The 6,244-nt window shown below is 51.4% G+C and overlaps 1 long non-coding RNA gene across 3 annotated transcripts in view; it reads left to right on the top strand.

Moving 5' to 3' along the window:
* Positions 1 to 6,244, top strand: part of LOC121671031 — a 34,503-nt gene that overhangs the window by 6,558 nt on the left and 21,701 nt on the right. The window lies entirely within an intron of this gene.

Here is a 6,244-nt window from a genome sequence, read left to right as displayed (position 1 = left end):
AAGAAAGAAAGAAAGAAAGAAAGAAAGAAAGAAAGAAAGAAAGAAAGTTAGTTGTAACTGGCTGAGAAGTGAGTTTTCTGACTAATGAAATCCAAAATGAGCGGCGAATATAAAGTATTGTAAGATTTCTTCCCTGCCCCCCAGGCACTGATTGGCAATACTTTTTTTTTTTTTTTTTTTATTTTTTTTTTTTTTTTTTTTTGTGCGTTGGTTTGAAAAGCAGGAAGAAATGTAATGAATTGAGTGCTGTCAGAGATGTCTTCTCTGTTGATGTGGTGAATGGCAGTAGCTCCCTGATCCAGTGCAGGTGCAGCAGAGCTGGGGAATAAAAGAGGGGGGCTCTCTGTTCAGTGGAAAAAGCACATTCCCTACAATAGACCACACACTGCCAGCCAGCACGGCATCAGCTCACACTCTCAGACTTTTTTCGCCTCTTTCCACAGTCCTGAGCTCACAAAATGGCTATACATTAGCACTAGTTAGGGTTTGCTTTTAATGAACAGTTGTGACTCCTTTTGACCAACATTTAAATCTGCTGTGCTCTCTCTGAAGACAGGTCTGTTTTGATCACAGGTTTTAAAAAATGGCCCGTTTCCTAACAAGGCAGCTTATTCAGGGCCATCAGTTGCATTTGATAGCAAGAAAAAAAAAAGGCACTCGATTAATAAAACGCGTTTCCCAAGTGCTTCTAACGGGGAAAGTTTCTGCTTTTTTTTTTTTTTTTTTTTTTTTTTTAAATATGTAATAAAGTGTTGTGGGGAGGAGGAGAGACACTGTTTTTAAATGGATGAGACGGTCTAGTCCTATACACGAACGCATATTAATCCTGTTTAGAGATAACCTGTCTCCTTTTTGGCTTAATGTATTATCCTTATACACGGATAATACACAAAAACTTTGTGCTCTTATTAATTCGGTCCAGGTTGTTTTTTCTTGGCTTTTTTCCGTAATATTTTTTTCCTTTTTTTTTTAACCCTCTGGACGATCTCCTCAGAGGAAGCTAGGTTACACTTGGTTACACAAGTTTTATTCGAAATTATTTCCAGAGCGAGGGCTCACTCCTCAGCCAAGGGGACTGATTGATTCTGTCCCTCTCCGCCTCGCATTTGATGTGCCTCGTCCTATCGCGGCCAAGCCAATGAGCCGGGATTTTCATGGCATCCCGGAGCAGCCCTTGCTGATTCCTCTTGCACCTAACCTGCAAGAAGTAGATTAAGCTCTTTTGGATATACTTGCTGATGCATTGCGCTGAGGAAAATTGCTCGGCGTTTGCTTATAGAAACCCATGTTACTGTGAATGTTCTTTTTTTCCCCTAATCGTGGTAACAAATAGCATCAGCTCCTGGAACAGTTTGGCAAAGCCATTCTTGCCTGAGTAGTGCTAAACGGGAGAAGCTGACAGCTACCCGGTTATTACCTGAGCTCCGAGTAACCCCCACCCCCAGCCGATAACAAAACGTGTTGGCAATAAATGACATTAGAACCACCAGTCAGGTGCCGGTGGGTGCTTGGAGCACGTTTCCAGGGGGCAGATCTTGTCATCCCGCGTACAAAAGAATGGACCTTGTCCACACAGCAGAGGAGATCGATACTCCTATCTCATATCATAGATCAGATCATATCGATGCTCCTGTATGAAAAATAAGTCTCGTTTACACTTTGTTCGGGACATTTCAAACGCGCCGGAGCATCATCACCTGACGGCGCCTTATTTACTGCCAACAAGTTGTAGCTCCCCCAGCTCCAACCTTGGCCCCGTGGCAGCTTAATAACAAACGCAGGAGAGTTTTGCGGGGATGCCGGTCCCTGCCGGGGCCGGGGGCGCGGGGTGCCCGGCCCCGCCCGGGGAAGGGGCTGCGCCCCGCCGCTGGTCCCCGCGCCACCGGACAGCCTTTGTGTCCTCCTGCTGCACACACCTCCTTCTTACCGCTTACATCCCGGACCCAAGGGGCAACTCAAACCTATTTAGATCGCCTTGGTTGGTTGCACAAATTTAAGTGGCAAATGAGTTATAAACCTAATAACTGCTTTAATAAAAATAATTACTTGATTATGTCAGAGGAAATTTGCTGGAGTGCAGGGATGCGGCTGGGTTTGCGTTTTGGTGGGGGTGAGGCTCGTCTTTGGATGGAACTCAAACGCCTTTAGAAAACGTTACTCTGAAAAAATAAAATACCAAACTCAAAACAAAATGAAAAACAAACAATAAGCACCGCAAAATCAAAATCTTAAAAGACTTTACACTAAAAAAAATGGTTCTGGTTCTCGGAGAAACGGGGAACATTTCCCGCGATGTTTGAAAGAAGAACTAATTTGTACACAGAAAAATCAATATGAGATTTGGGTGGCTTTGAAATAATTGAAAACAGTCAACACAGAGGACCATTAATCACAAACGCTAGGACCTCTTTCACTTTTTTCCCGTTAAGGGTGAAGTTTCTGCGCCTCTTTCAAGTGTATTTATGCTTCTGGTTTTACAAGAAAAAGTGAGGATGCAACAAGACCAGTCGCGTTGTCCTCTCTATACTTTTAACGCTAGCATATTGTTTGATTACTAATTCGAGTTAATATGATCTTTATGGCAACATAACAGTGGATAATTGGCCCTTTTTCTGAACAACAATGTAAATCACAATCGCTTTATTATTTAATAACGTCAAACGCTTCGTTGGATTGGCCCCGACAGAGAAGACCTTTTCTTTCTAGGCAGTGTTGTTGAGAAAGAACAATGCAGATCTAATTGTGGAGATTTCAGAAGTTGGCTCCTGTAAATGAACAGCTTAGATATGGAAGTTCCAGCAGATGTCTGCACTTTTCCCTGTGACAAACCTTGTAACCCCCCTTCCTCCCCCTCTGCCCTGTCCTCCCCCCTTCCCGACTTATTGAAGATTTTTTGTTCTCACATCCTAGCAACAACCTAAATCTTCCAGTCGCGAATACACCCCTTTCCTCTCGTTGCTATCCAGCCCTCAGATGGCCGCCTTAAGCGTACACACCAAATTAGCGCTTGGCCCAAGGCGCGCTCGCCCCTCGCTCGCCCCGGGCCCCCCCATCAGCTGCGGGCTGGGGGCTGTCGGGCCGGCGGGGGCAGCCGCGGGGCTTGGGGCTCCCGGCGCTGCGCTTCGCCACCTTCTCGCCAGCCCCGTAAACGTGCCGGGGGTTTGTTTCGCAACAGTTTGGAGGCGAAGTTGCGCTCGCCGCTATGTAGCAGGAGACGTGTCAGGGCCTGCCAGCCCCGGGGGGGTGCGGAACGAACTCCCCGACGGCGCCCCGCGATGTGACACCCTCTGCCCTGGGGTGCTCCTGCCTCGGCCCCATTTGTCCGGCCCCAATGACCCAAACCCTGTAGCTCCCCCCTGACAGCAGCAGTGAGCCTTTCCCGGGGGGCACGGCTGCGGAGACAGGGCTCCAAGGCAGAAGTTGAGCGACTTCTTGTGGGGAGGGCGCACCCAGCGCCCATCCGCTCTCCCGACCGGGTCCCGCAGCTGCGCGCTGCCCCGCGCAGCGCCCCGCGCGTTGGGCGCTGCGCGGGTTTTTCCCTTGCGCTGGAGGCGCCCTGCCTGGGATGGGCCGGTCGGGGCGGCGGGTCCTGCTCCCCTCCTCACCGCCGCCCCTCCGAGGACAATTCCGCGGAGAGGAGTTGATGCGGAAAACTTTTGCGGTGGGCGCTGGCAGCGCTGCTGGGCCCCCGCCCCGTCCCAGCTCCCCCCGGCCCTAACAATGCGCGCTTTGCTGCGCGAGAAAGCTCCGTCATCGGCGTGGGGGGAGCAAGAGGACGCGACCGGGCGATGGGTACCAGCCCTCCGCACAGCCCATCGCTGTCAAGAGATGAGGCAGGTGCACCGAATTCGGGATATTGTCCCCTACTTTAATGAGGGGTTCTTATTTATTTGATTTTGACAAACCAACTAAATCCCCTTGTGCCGCCAGCGTCGCAAAGCCCCTTTCTGGCCCCTCCCGGGATGCTCCCCCAGCTGCCCGGGGCAGGAGCCACCGCGTCACAGCGGTGCGGGTCCCCGGCGCTGCTTCGGGGGTGCCAGGGGCCCCGGCACCCCGCCCGCTCAGCCGGGCCCTCGGCGGGGCACAGACACCGGGGGCAGCGCAGCCTCACACCTGCGACGGGTGGGGTTTTTGTTCGTTTGCAAGAACCCACTCGAGGGAAGTACTGAAAACACACACCTGATCACTAAAATTACCCGAAAAAGAAATCCAAGTTGAGTGACTCGCCATGCCTGCAGCCGTGGGAAGCAGTTGATGAATCCGTGTTGACCTTTGAGCTTTTTCTCCTCGAGTGGGTAGAAAAATCTTGATTTCCCTCCGCCCCCCACCCCCCCGCCATCCCTCCCCCCCAGCTTTCCCGGCTTGTTTGTTTGTTTTACGACTTTACTTTTCCTCGCTGACATCACCTGACGGGGGGAGCACCGAGCCCACTGGATGCTGCCCGTGGGAGTGCGGGAGCAGAGGGGGCGCAGGGGGGAGCGGGGGTCGCCAGGGCTCTCCCGACCGGCAGCCGCGGCCTCGCGGCGTGCCAAGGGTTAACCGTGCCCGCTCCGGGGCTCTGCGCGGGCGGGGATGAAACTGCGGGGATGAAACTGCGCGGCTTCCCCCAAATGCCTTCAACAGGAGAGCGAGTCCCGCAGCCCCGGGACCCAGCGGGCCGGGCCGGGCCGGGCCGGGGGCGGCCCGGGCGGCCGCCACTCCCCCGCAATGAGCTCATTTCCATGTCTGCGCCTCCCGCAACTGTGAGAAAATCCGCCGGGACATCCCGCGTGCCGATGCTGCCTGGGCTGCCCCGGTCGCCCTGGTGACAGAGACTGGGGGAAACCACATAAATAAAATAAACCAAAACTTTTCCCGGAGCTGGCACATCGCAGGGAGAGGGGATAACCTCGCGCCCACGCGTGTCGCTCGTGGGGCCGGGCCGCCTGAACCCCCGCCTGGAGCCGCGCTCGGGGTGGGGGCAGGGAGGGGTGGTGCAAAAGTGCCCGGGGATAGTTCGGGAGGGGGAAGGGAGCGCTGAACAGCCCCACACTTATCAATAACAAGATGTATAAATATCAAAGTGAAGGAGCCCGAGTAAGTCTTTCTAGAAGCGCGGAGGAAGCTTAAGCAGCTTTCTTTAATGGTGATTTGTAGCTCTGTAAGGGGCACGGATAGCAAATACCCTGCAGGTGCATGTTGTAACACTGCCATCCGGACTTTAATGTAGATTACTCTCCAACTCGTTTGATCGGTCCTTTGAAACCCTTTACAATTGCCTGTGACGAACCGCCAGTCTCAGGTTTTTTTTTTCTTTGAATAATGCCTTAAGGGTAAGTCCTCGGGGCTTTTAAAGATCTCCAGCACATTAAAAAAAAAAAAAAAACAAAAAAACAACAAAACAAAAAAAAAAAAACAAGTGAGGTTTTTACTTTAGAGCGTGGGTCCATGTCTCTCAACTTGGGGCTGTTAACAGGCATCTTTTAAATCATTAATCACTTAATAACCATCAACTTTGGAAGGGAGATACGGGGATCTTCTAAAGACCTCCAAACATTTCTGTGGCATTTGGGAACATACTGGTTAAAATTTAGGAGGCACAGAGCCCATCCCTCCTGCTGAAGCCCTGGAGCTGGTGGGTCTCCTGTGTTTATGGACTCTCAGCTGGGTAAATCCGTGCTGAAGGCCTTTTCCCCGGCTATCGAGAACCCCCCGGGGTGGGTTTGGAGAGCAAATCCAAGGGTGGTGCAGGGGGGAAGCCGGGCCGGGGAGCTTCTCTGCTCCTCCCCGAACGTCCCGCATCCCGACCCTGCTCTGGGACCCACGCCCCTGCTGTGGTGGTGCCTTCTAGCAAAGAGTGAGAGGTTTTTGAGGGAGTTAAAAAAAAAAAAAAAAGCCTCGAAGACACAATAAATCCCTCAGATGTTTCCACTCTCACAGCAAATAACGTTTAACCTTTAATATTTATTCGTTACTATTAATTCAAAAAAATAATTACTGAACTTTTGGCCCTTCAACTTCCACAAGCGGCGCTTTGTTTCTCTAAAATAAACTTGGGGGAAGCGATCCCTCCGTATCAAACTAGGGATTTGAATTAAAGGCCTATTTGGGACACTTGAGACTACAAAGGGTTACACTTAAATAAATGCCACATTTGCCTATTGCAAAAGTTTTCTCTGTCCTTTCTCAGTCACAACAGGGGAGGAAAAAGCCGTCGTTTATTATCTAGTGCTGGGCAGGAGCAGCCCCTCCAGAATGTGCTCTT

This window comes from Corvus kubaryi, unplaced genomic scaffold (genome assembly GCF_017639235.1).
Source record: "Corvus kubaryi isolate FWS band 111438036 unplaced genomic scaffold, C.kubaryi_AGA036_p1.0 37397, whole genome shotgun sequence".
NCBI lineage: Eukaryota > Metazoa > Chordata > Aves > Passeriformes > Corvidae > Corvus > Corvus kubaryi.
This window is presented reverse-complemented; position numbering and strand designations above follow the sequence as displayed.